Raw genomic sequence first — 12,821 nt, forward strand, 5'->3', positions numbered from 1 at the left:
TTGAGTAATATATATATATATATTAATGCAACACTGGAGACTGGGTGATAAACTTTGCTGTACATTGTTACACCACATTTTAAAGATAGCAACAATTCCATACAGAAAAAAATATCTATATATATAGTTGTGTGAAATGATATGTTTAAAAATAAAAATTACTGTCCCTCGTTAACCACACAAGAATAATGTACTCAATTTGAAACAAACACAGAATATTTAGAACACATCAAATAACAGGTATCACTACGAGTAGAAGGTACGAAATGAAACCAGTAATCAGTTGTATGTAGCTCGATCGCGTCCATATCCTCTCGACTGATTCCGGTTAAAACGTCCTCGACCTCGCGATCTGCTCCTATTTCTGAACTTCTGGGGCAGAGCAGAGTGGATGGCATTGCAAATGTTATTAGCAAGATAAGAAACTCCTCGATCACTTAGACGGTAGCCATCAGCACTCAGCAACATGTCATTATGGGGTTTCCATCCACCAGCATGCTGTTATATGTTCAACAATACGAATGTCGTCAACTAATCATAAATACTTTTGTTTCAGCATGGTATCTATGATTTTCCCATTGGTGAAATTCATAAGACTGTCATTTCTTGGAGTTGAAAGTGACAACAAAATTTTGATATTTGGCCAATTCTCGGTGATTTCTGAGACAACTTCATCACCTTTGATAACACACTTGGTAGCCTCCTTGTTATTGAGATCATTGGTCATAATATGCAACACAACAGCATCTGGATCATTTTGTAGATCACATGTTATCACTTCATAGTTTACCTCGACGATGATACATGCCATTTTTAATTATATACGCAGCAGGAGTAAGCTTGGCTTCGTTGATGTTGCAAATATTAGATGTTCCCAGCCTTAACACATTAGGTAAGACATTTTTAGCTTTTGATAGGCCTTTTGTATATTTAACCCTCAGATCTTCTTTTTTAGACTGGATTCTGATATGCAGGCACTTTTGTAGTTAAAGAGATCATCCTGAGCTGTATCAAGTTTTGTAGAAAGGTCTTTCATTTTCTGCACTAGGGACTCAATTTCATCAGTTTTTTGACTCCAGTCTGTTGTCAAAAAGTCAACTTCGGACTTTGTTGCCGTCACAGTATTTGCGCGGGTTCATTGCGGGTTTTTCCTAGAAGAGATTTATGGTTTTATGACCGAGTCCTTTTCTTTTATTTGTACAATTCCAAAATTTGGGATGATTGACCTAATTTTGATTTTGTTTCCTGAAACGTTTTGAAGAGATTGGTAATAGTTACGGTATTGTTATTTTGGTCAGCTCTAATTTATCTAAGCTTGCATTAGGATATCCTGCAGACGTTCTAGCTAAGGCAATGGATTTGTTCCCTGTTCAGTCTGATTAGAGTAAGAAGGCATACTCGATTGCTCATATGCTGTTTTGAGGTCGGGCTCTGAATACTTCAAAAACTTGAAAAATCTAGGCTTTACTCACACAAACGTCTGAATATTAAAAAGGGTACGTATCAAGACAATGGAACGACAATGATGAATATTTAATTTAAGTGCTAAAAGAATATGCTAGAGATGAATTTTATTTTGAGGATCCATGTTTTGCAAATCTAAGAAGTTCGTTTAAAAAGTACATTTTTTTTATATATAATAAGGTTCGTTAACTCGTTAACTTACACATTTTTAATAACTGCTATTGTCATGATCGATGTATATGAAAGTTATGAAACAATATAACTTTTTCTCTCATTCCCTGTGTGTAAGATACAGCTGTCCAGGGTAAGAAAGGGGTGAAGGAAATTTCTTATATCCCACGTCATACCCCATGCTAGATTTTTCTATCTCGTCCGATCTGTCTTGTACCTTTACGTGACATTTCGCGGATTTTTTACACTACGATGTATTCATCCGTGCGTTAACTGCTTGAAATTGACCATTTGCATTATAAATGTTCTGTTTTGTCGTTATGGTATAGTTTTGATGTTGTTAGATATTTAATGTTGTAGATAAAATATAATCTACGCTGTGAAATACGTTGTTATCTATGTAAGGAAGGACTACGTTTTAACGCGGATGCATTCAAATGTAGCTTAAGTAGTGAAGAGGTCATCATCATTTGAGGCCCAAGGCGGGATACTTGTAGTTTTTAGCAAAATTGAATAGTTTTTTTCGAAATAAAAGGTGCGAGAAAAAAAACCCAATTACCTGTAACTGAGCAAGATCGGGTTATCTCGGTCTCGGGCTAAGATTCTGTAACACCCCAATAATGACGTGACGTCACGAATTTGGAACTCTCCGATGCCGCAATGCGGAAAAGGCGGCTGATTCGTTTTCGTCTAAAAAACTCAGCGGGGGATTGATATTTTCAAAATGGTGGCCAGTCCAAACGCATTTCATGGTTTCTGAGGTTATTCTGGTGGTTGAAATGAGTGAAAAATACTCTTTCATGCCCAAGGGTGTAGGAAAGGGAAATTCCACCCACGGGATTTTCAAATTTGAACACCCCTCGGGTAGAATTTCCCTATCCTACACCCCTGACTTATAATAACGTTCAAATTGTCATCGTAAAGATGGTTCAAATTATTTCGTCTCTGGATCTTCATTTTTTACAAATTCACTTTATTTCTGGTTTAACCACTGTTTTCACTCCTCTTCTTAAGGCAAACTTTTTTCGATATGTCCTGTTTTTGAGCAATAGTGACAAATGCTTGAAATGTGTGTACACGTATCTGCCACAGGTAATAGACACAACATATCCTATGCCTATATTCTAATATGTAATTAGTACTAATTACATATTAGAATATAGGCATAGGATATGTTGTGTCTATTACCTGTGGTATCTGCAGTATGATTACTCCCACACCTGTTAAAGCTGAAATTTGGGTTCTAGTGTGTTTACCTTTCGCTGGTTTGGGCTTTTGTTTCACTGAGTTTATTTGAAGTTTGTACTAAACATTACTGGCTCTGTACAATTCGGTAGCGTCGCGTTGGACAGCTTCCATGGCAACACCAATTTTACAGCCTCGTGAGCGTAAATTATGCAATAAGACGTTTGTGTGTGTGATCGTGACGTTATCCCTGGACATCGTTATTTGTCATCTAAGGTTTTTGCAACGTTACAGTGAATTGCCAACGTCTGAGGTCCTGCGTTGAACGCGGAAACACTCTCTCCCCGGGGGTTTGGTCCCTTTATCGAAAACGGAAACGTTCCTCTATTATCGAGGGTTTGGGCACTAAATGAGAGTCCGGTGATGTTATCAGTTAATCGTCAGCCTTCATAGAAAGTTTGTCCGGGGCACATAGTGTTGTGTCCGGCAACATTATAATGTTAGAAAATAGTATACGGATACCGAAGGGGGAATTCCGGATTGTAAATGTCTACAACAGGTGATACGAAAATTGAAAAGATTTAAGTATTGAATAGATTTACGGACTTCGGCAAATTGCTATTTACTCTCTCGTTATGGTGAAAAATAATGATCGGTTGGTGATGAATTTCAAGAACTATTATATAGAATAGGACTAGTGTAAAACTAAGGACCTTGACATGTATGACTACCGAATTAAAAAACATTTGATATCTATATGCAAAAATACGAGTGAAAATATTCTAAAGGAAATATCTAGTTATCAAAACATTGAACGACACCGAAGAATATATAATTGCTTAAAATTATGCTGAAGATAAGTTTTATTTTGAGTTATTTTTCCAAGTTTTGCAAACTTAAGAAGTAAGTTATAAAGGAGTATTATTTAAACAGCAAAGAAAAAGCCCCAATAAAAAATGCAACTCGTTAACTGATACATTTATAATAACTGTTATTGTCATGATGGATGAACATGGAATTGATGACAGATACATAGGACGGTGAAGTGTGTTGATGTATACATTTCCTGGCTATTTCACTGTTTGTATATGTCACAACGAAGTTGATATAACTGTCCAATACATGTACTTGGTTATCATCTTTTTACATGTATGTCTTTACTTATGTATGTACATGTAACTCTTATGCATGTTTATGTACATCTGTCTCTTATACTAGAATGAAATGTTTAAATAATAAGATGTTAGTTACCTTTCCTCGATACTGTGTATATGCATCGCTAGTAATTGACCATGGCTAAAGGTTCTAAACCAACATCCGTGATGCATGGATACAGCATTGAGAACAGGAACTACTTCCAAAATGGTCTCACATGGTACATTCTATTATACCTAGCATACTACCTTGTAATTAAAATGAACCTACTTATAATATCTATGGATGTTCATACCAACCCGGGTCCACTCTCTAATGTAAATAATGATAAGTACCAACTTGCAAATATTTCATTGTGCAATTTAAATATCTGCTCCCTTAGAAATAAACTTGATATTGTAGAAAGTGAATGTTCCAATTTTGATATAATATGCCTAACTGAAACCCACCTAAATGATAGTATATCTGATAGTGACCTATTATTAGAGAGCCACAAACTTTTCAGAAAAGACAGGGCAAATCAAAGAGGAGGTGGTGTTCTTATCTATATCAATAATAATATGTATGCCAAACGACGACTTGACTTAGAAGATGATGCTCTTGAATTATTATGGCTTGAATTGAAATTAAATGGCAAAATTATCCTTATTGGATGTCTATACCGACCACCAAACTCTTTGATACCATATTGGGATTTGCTTGATAATAACCTTTCTAATTTTCTAATTTCTAATCTAAACAAAGATTATATAATTGCAGGTGATATAAATCAGAATATGTTGAGTCTTAACCCCAATTCCCAATTAAAACGTATTTTACAATTATATTGCATCACTAATGCTATAAATGAACCCACACGAATAACTGAAACATCTGCTACAAGCATTGATGTTATATTATCAAATAACCAAAACATCATAAAAATGTTGAAGTAAATGCACCTTATTGCAGTGATCACTGTCCATGTAGTGCTGAAATTACATATAAAACCCTTAAAAGAAGAGCTTTTCAAAAGACATTTTATAACTACAGTGATGCTGATTTTATTAATGCAAACACATTTATGTGTCAAATTGGTCTTAATGAACTTGCTAACCAAGATGTTAAATCTATAAACCAAACTATAAATCAAAAACTCACCCAATGCATTAATAAATATGTACCAACAAAAACAATTTTGATAAGACCAGATGATAAAAAATGGATGAACAATGAGATTAGATTGAAAATGAGACATCGTAACAGACAACATCACAAAGCCAAACAAATTAATACTAACCAGGCATGGACTAAGTTTAGACAACTCCGTAATAGCGTTATCTCCCTTATCAGGAAAGCAAAAGAGTTATATCTAGACAAACTGCATAATTCCCTAACTGACAAATCCTTATCACCTGGTAAGTGGTGGAAAATAGCCAAAACTATAATTAATGGTGAAAACAAACAAAATGACAACTCACCAATTATTTTTAATAACAATATTAACATTCATCCACTCGACAAAGCAGAATGTTTTAATGAATACTTCTCCTCAATATCTACCACTAACAAAACTGATGCTGATCTACCTGAAGTCAATCCTAACTTTCCCTACTCACTTCATTCTATTGAGATATCAGAACAAGATGTAATTGACCAACTAAATCAAATTAATACCAATAAGCCAGAAGGACCAGATAATATTTCTCCAAAATTGATTAAAGGACTAACTCAATCACTAGCTAAACCTCTACATATTCTTTTTAACAAGTCAATATCTACCGGGAATTTACCTGAATCGTGGAAAGAGGCAAATGTTACTCCTATCTATAAGGGTAAAGGTGAAAAAACTGACACAACAAACTATAGACCTATATCTGTGACACCTATACTTGGCAAAATACTAGAAAAAATTATCTTTAAATACCTATATAATTATCTGTCAAATTATAATATATTGTCCAAAAACCAGTCTGGCTTCATTCCAAATGACTCTACAGTAAATCAACTACTATCATTATATCATACAATTGTATCTCAACTAGATAAGGGTAATGAAGCCAGATTGGTGTTTTGTGATATCAGTAAAGCATTTGACAGGGTTTGGCATACTGGGCTTATCGCTAAGCTGAAGAAATATGGTATTAATGGAAATGTATTGAGATGGTTTCAAAACTATGTAAGCAACAGAAAACAGAGGGTATCAATAGATGGTTATTACTCCACATGGAAAACTCTTAAAGCCGGTGTACCACAAGGGTCTGTCCTTGGTCCATATCTATTTTTAATTTACATAAATGACCTTGAAGAAGAAGTCCAATCGAAAATTAAATTATTCGCTGATGACACATCATTATATGCTTTGATTAACAATGACTCTATTCAGGTAGCTATCCAACTTAACCAAGACCTTGACAATATTTCAAACTGGGCAGAGAAATGGGGAATACTATTTAATCCAAATAAAACTGAATCATTAATAGTCAGTAAAAAACACAATGCAACTATTTCTCATCCAAACCTTATTTTCAATAACACTATCATAAGTAATGTAAAACAACATAAACATTTAGGTCTTTTATTTAATGACATAGGTGGATGGAGAGACCATATTAACTACATTTATGAAAAATCATGTAAACGTATAAATATATTGAGATTACTTAAGCATAAAATTGATAGAAAATCACTTGAGACTATTTATTTGATATTTATAAGGCCTATATTAGAATATGCGAGTGTTATATGGGACAACTGTACTTCAACAGAGGAAAACCTCCTAGAATCCCTACAATTAGAAGCAGCAAGAATAATTACAGGTATAAGAAGGGGCACAAGTCACATTATTATCTACAAGGAAACTGGGTGGGATACTTTAAAGAAAAGAAGAAATGATCAGAAACTAATTCTTTTATATAAAATACTACACCATGATGCACCCCAATATTTAATAGATATTCTTCAACCATTGATCAGAACTCCAGAGGAAAATATATATAATATAAGACAACCAAGGCTAATTAATGAACCAAGAGCTAGAACAAACCTTTATCTCAGAAGTTTTTTCCCTGATATAACCTATCAATTGAACAATAACAATACCACTATTTTAAATTCTGTATCCCTAAACCAGCTAAAAAATAAACTGAAATCAACTCCAGAACCTTTTATTACAGCTGAAGATATGTGTGTTCAAACTTTTAAATATGGAGGTAACAGAAAATTAAACATAATGCTGTGTCAATTAAGAAATAATGTCAGTCAGTTAAATGCAGATCTGTATAATGATCATCTAAGAGATAATCCAACTTGCCAATGTGGTTATTTAAATGAAGACAAGATACATTACTTTTTAAGATGTCCTTTATATAATAATGACAGGATTGACCTTACCAGATCAATAAATAATATAGATCCACTTCTACGAGAAAATGTAAATGTTCTTTTATATGGTAGTACAAACCATAATGACCAGGATAATATGTATATACTAGAATGCACCATGAGATTCATTTCTAATACTAAACGCCTCTAATGTGTATTAACTTAATTAGTTTAAATTATTATCAAGGTTGGTACAAACACTTTAAATATGTATAAAACATTGATGTACGTTAAGTATTCACTTGTACTATTTATTGGGAATTGGCTGACCTTTGTGTAAACAAATGGACTTTGTGGTCAAGCCATTCCCTCTACAATTCAAAATCTTTGACCACACTCAATAATATAATAATACATAATTAAATGGATATATATAATATATGGGCAATTCTTTTGAGTGAGTGAGTGAGTGCCAGTTTGAGTAGGAGTATACGTGTGAGTAGTTACTTTTCTTTTCTTTTCATGTAACCTAAAATTAAGTTAAGATTTATATTTTGTGTGTTCTGTTGTGTGGTCAGTTGCTGCCCTCTGTCAGTGGGACCACTGGTGATCAGTGTGTTATATGGGGACGTGGCCGTTACCTATGTCTACCATGTTGACCACCTGTGGATTCACGGAGTGGGGCAGAGACTGACTAGGGAACAGAATAACTACATTGGCGATATAATGACAATGACATCGAGCTCCACGTGGTGACCCAGAATCAACTTGCTATAAACCCATAAACCATAAATCTCCTCTTATATCTTACATCCTATTACGTTCTTCATCATGTTATCCATCTGTACTCTCAAGTAGATTTATTCTCTAGTTGTAACTCCAATTCCATGTTAATGAAAACCTTCTTCATGTTAAAATCCTGCTAACCCTATTGTCGTCTGCGTGAACCATGCCATTTTTTTTAAAATAACAATCAAGGTATCAGAGATGCTTTATGCATCGTTCACACCAACGGCGCTTTGATGGCGCTTTAAAGCGGCGAGCAATGCGGCACCAAAGCGTAACAAAGCTCGACTAAAGCGTCAGGGTCGTAATAGATCGTTGGAAAGCTTTGAGCAAAGCGGGACATTCGGCAAGAGCGCCAATTTTTTTTAAACTGTTTAAAAATTTGGGGCGCTCTGTCACGAATTGATTAAAGCGCCGAGAGCGTATCAAAGCTTAACAAAGCGTAACAAAGTTCAGCAAAGCTTGACTCAAAGCGTAGGAAAACTTAACAGAGCTTTGTTCAAAGCGGGGACCCCAATCTTCACGGTCTGTCACCACTAGACACGCTTTGTTAAGATGTGTCAAGATTTGCTACGATCTGGCATGAATATCTGACACGCTTTGTTACGCTTTCCCACGAATTGAGACGCTTTGAGCAAGGATTGACACGCTTTGTAAGCCTTTGTTACGCTTAGCAAGCTTCAGCACGCTCTCCTACGATACCCAAGCTCTGTCTCCAGCGCTGCGACTTGGGTACCACCACTCATACGTGAGTACGAACACCATAGGTACTCATTGCATTGTTTCAGAACAAAGATGGGACCCAAAAGAGGTAGAGGTGCAGCAAAGATGAGCCAGAGAGGGACATGCAGAGGCCGCAAAAAGCGTAATGTGGCTGAAAGGCCGAGGTCTCCAACACCACCGTCGGCAGAAGATGAAGCCATGCTGGTTTCAGAGCCAGAGCAGCCACAGCGTCACCCTGCAGTGGGTGATCTCGCAGACATCATAGAAGCAACCCGCAAAAAACGTAAGGTGGCTAAAAGGCCGAGGTCTCCAACACCACCGTCGTGAGAAGATGAAGCTATGCTGGTTTCAGAGCCAGAGCAGCCACAGCGTCACCCTGCAGGGGGTGATCTCGCAGACATCACAGCAGCAGCCCGCAAACAGCGTAAGAACAAACCCTACTACTATTCAACATTGACAGAGGCGCAAAAAGAAGAGGTCATTGACTGGCTAAAAGACAATCCCTCCATCTACGCAAAGAGACTGACAGATTATAAAGACTCGCAGAAGAAAGAGAAGCTATGGGAGGACAAAGCTGCGGACATGGGTGTTGAGGTGGCAGACCTCAAAACCTTTTACAAGTCCAACCGCACCAAGATGACCCGCGTCAAGAGGACTGTGGGGAAGTCGGGTGATGGTGCTGAGACAGTCGACGACCTGTCTGCCACGGACAATTGGGTGTGAGAGAAGTTCTCCTTAATCAAAGACCACATCGAACCTGTGGAACGCAGAAACGTGGTGAGCATTCGTGGTAGAGGGAGGGGAACACCAGCAACAGCAACAGCTCCTGGGCCAGCAGTACCCCCACCAACAGAAGACATCATCCAGTCAGACTCTGGGGCAGAGTCCCAGTCTACAGAGCCCCCCTCTACAGAGAGTGGTGTCTTGAAGCGAAGTCTGATGGAATTTATGTCGGGCAAGAAAGGTGGTCCCTCCACCTTTGCCCGACATATAGATGAGGGTCTAGCACAGCTTCCTGGGGACATCAAACGGGCCACAGAGATCAAGCTCATTGAAGTGCTACACGATGGACAGANTGTCTTTGCTGTTCTTCCTCCGCCTCAAGGGCTATGATGTAGTTATACAGTAGTGAGACAAACTTCATGTCTTCTTCAGATAGATTATGATCTGGTACATCTGGAACTTCTGCATCTTGTAGTTCTGCCATCGTACTGTGGCGTCAAAGATGCAAAGATTTTGTGGATCTGCTCTGGATCAAAAGCGGCATGAAATCGGCGATCTCGAAATTTTCCAATGCGTAACACAGCTTAACAATGCACAACAGAGCTTGAGAATCGTATCAGAGCATGATTTAAAGCGTCATAATCGCATCAAAGCGTAATAAAGCTTATCAAAGCGTGATTTAAAGGGTAACAAAGCGTAACAAGGCCTGATCAAATCGGGAAATAATTCGTCCCCCAAAGCGTACCAATTCGTATCAGAGCTTATCAGAGCGTAACATTACTAGGGAGATCGTGATATTTCTGGAAAAGTAAAACAAACATGATGGCGCTTTGCTCGCCGATTTAAAGCGCGGCATTCGCCGTTGGTGTGAACCATGCGTTACTGATCTGTATCATAATCCACTGTGGTGTAGGGGAGAGAACTCCCATAACGCATATATGACTGAAATAACTTAAATTAACGAGTCACTGCGTGGGAGCTCTGGTCGATGACTTCTGTCCCAGATGTAGAAAAACTTTGAAATTATTTCACAATAAATATATTATAATAAACATTGTCCATTCCGGAGGAGAGGGCTTGTATAGGCATTACGCCTGTTGTCCAGTTCCTTTTGAAACTTGTATAAGATGCAATATTCAATAAAATATTTGTGAAATGAAAACATATGTATTTTATTCTACATACCAACTGTGAACATCTACACCAATCAGCTGATTTGTTCAAGGCAATAAGGAACTTGAACCTGAATCAGGGTCAAACACCCCCTTCAATCTACTTCTCATCCAATAATAGTTATTCCGACAAAGTGTTGAAATATCCCCTACTGGAAACAGACAATACAATGTGTATAGTCAAGTGTGTTATCCTTATATATATTTAAACTTAACGTTTCCACTAGGGAGAACGAATAACCTAGTGATAATAATTTTCTTAGTTTTAATAAACACATGAAGACATTTACATCAACGACATAACAACGACATTTTACAAGTAGAACTTAACAACATTTCAGTATCATAAAGACAACAAACTATATAAGCTTTGAACTGTATACCTTGTTATCAATTTGGCAAACGAAGTGGTGCTTTTCAATATAATTGTGTTCCTATTTTAATATTGGATTTATAAATTTCTATATTTTGCATTTCAGAGTGGACGTCACATGTAGCAAAACAAATCCGTAAGTGGAAAGACAGTTATATATCGTGGTTTAAGATGTTGAAACGGAACTCATTGATTGTTGTATATGAAAATATTAAACAAAATGTTCTCCACGAACTGTTAAGAATAATTCAGTTCCTTAAAATAGAGGTGAATCCGAAGGAGTTGTGGTGTACGTTAGTAAATAAAGAGGGAGATTTCCACCGAATCTCAAGCAAGCTGACAGAGACCAGCGTGTTCACTTTGTTTACTGCAAAACAAAAGGAGAAAATTCTCAAAGCTGTCTGTGATGTTTCCAACGTTGCTAGGAATTTGAACATTGATTTGGACATTTCACAATATTTGGTGAGCCTTTCAGAGACGCCAAACACTGCGTGTTCTTAAGACAAATCATTGGACTCAACTGTGTGTTTAAATCGAAATGAATGCATATAAGCGAAAAATTTGAAGACAAATCAAGAATATTTAAGTCACTATATTTCGCTTTTAAAGTGATACCAGCACTTATTTTGTATAACTCTTTCCTTGAAAGATCATTAAAACTAAGATTTGAAAGTGAAGATAGTCCTTGGTAAAAGGTACTCTTGTAAGATACTCTTATGAACAATGTTGACTGATGTTTTACTTCATAAACAATGTTGACTGATGTTCTACTTTATAAACAATGTTGACTGATGTTCTACTTTATAAACAATGTTGACTGATGTTCTACTTGATAAACAATGTTGGCTGATGTTCTACTTTATAAACAATGTTGACTGATGTTCTACTTTATAAACAATGTTGACTGATGTTCTACTTGATAAACAATGTTGACTGATGTTCTACTTTATAAACAAAGTTGACTAATGTTCTACTTGATAAACAATGTTGACTGATGTTCTACTTGATAAACAATGTTGACTGATGTTCTACTTTATAAACAAAGTTGACTAATGTTCTACTTGATAAACAATGTTGACTAATGTTCTACTTGATAAACAATGTTGACTGATGTTCTACTTTATAAACGATATTGACTGATGTTTCTATCTAATGAAAAATGTAGACTGATTATTCTATTGTACAAACAATGTTGACTGATGTTTCTTCTTGATAAAAATGGTTGACTGGTGTTTCTTCTTAATCAACAATGTTGACTGATGTTTCTTCTTTGTAAGCAATTGGCTGATTATTCTATTGTATAAACAATGTTGACTGATGTTTCTACTTGATAAACAATTTTGACTGATATTTCATTTTTATGAACAATGTTGAGTGATGTTTCTTCTTTATAAATTTTGTTGACGGATGTTTTTTTTCTTTATAACCAATATTGACTGATGATTCTACTTTATAAATACTGTTGACGGATGTTTCTACTTTATATACAATGTTGACTGATGTTTTTGTCTTTATAAACAATGTTGACTGATATTTCTATATGATAACAAAAATTGACAGATGTTTTTCTACTTTATAAACCATGTTGACTGATGATTCTACTTTATAAATTTTGTTGACGGATGTTTCTACTTTATAAACAATGTTGACTGATGTTATACTTGATAAACATTGTTGACCTATAGTTCTATTTTATAAACAATGTTGACAGATGTTTCTATTTATAAACAATGTTGACTGATATTTCTATTTGATAAACAATGTTG

Source organism: Mizuhopecten yessoensis, unplaced genomic scaffold (assembly GCF_002113885.1).
Source record: "Mizuhopecten yessoensis strain PY_sf001 unplaced genomic scaffold, ASM211388v2 scaffold716139, whole genome shotgun sequence".
NCBI lineage: Eukaryota > Metazoa > Mollusca > Bivalvia > Pectinida > Pectinidae > Mizuhopecten > Mizuhopecten yessoensis.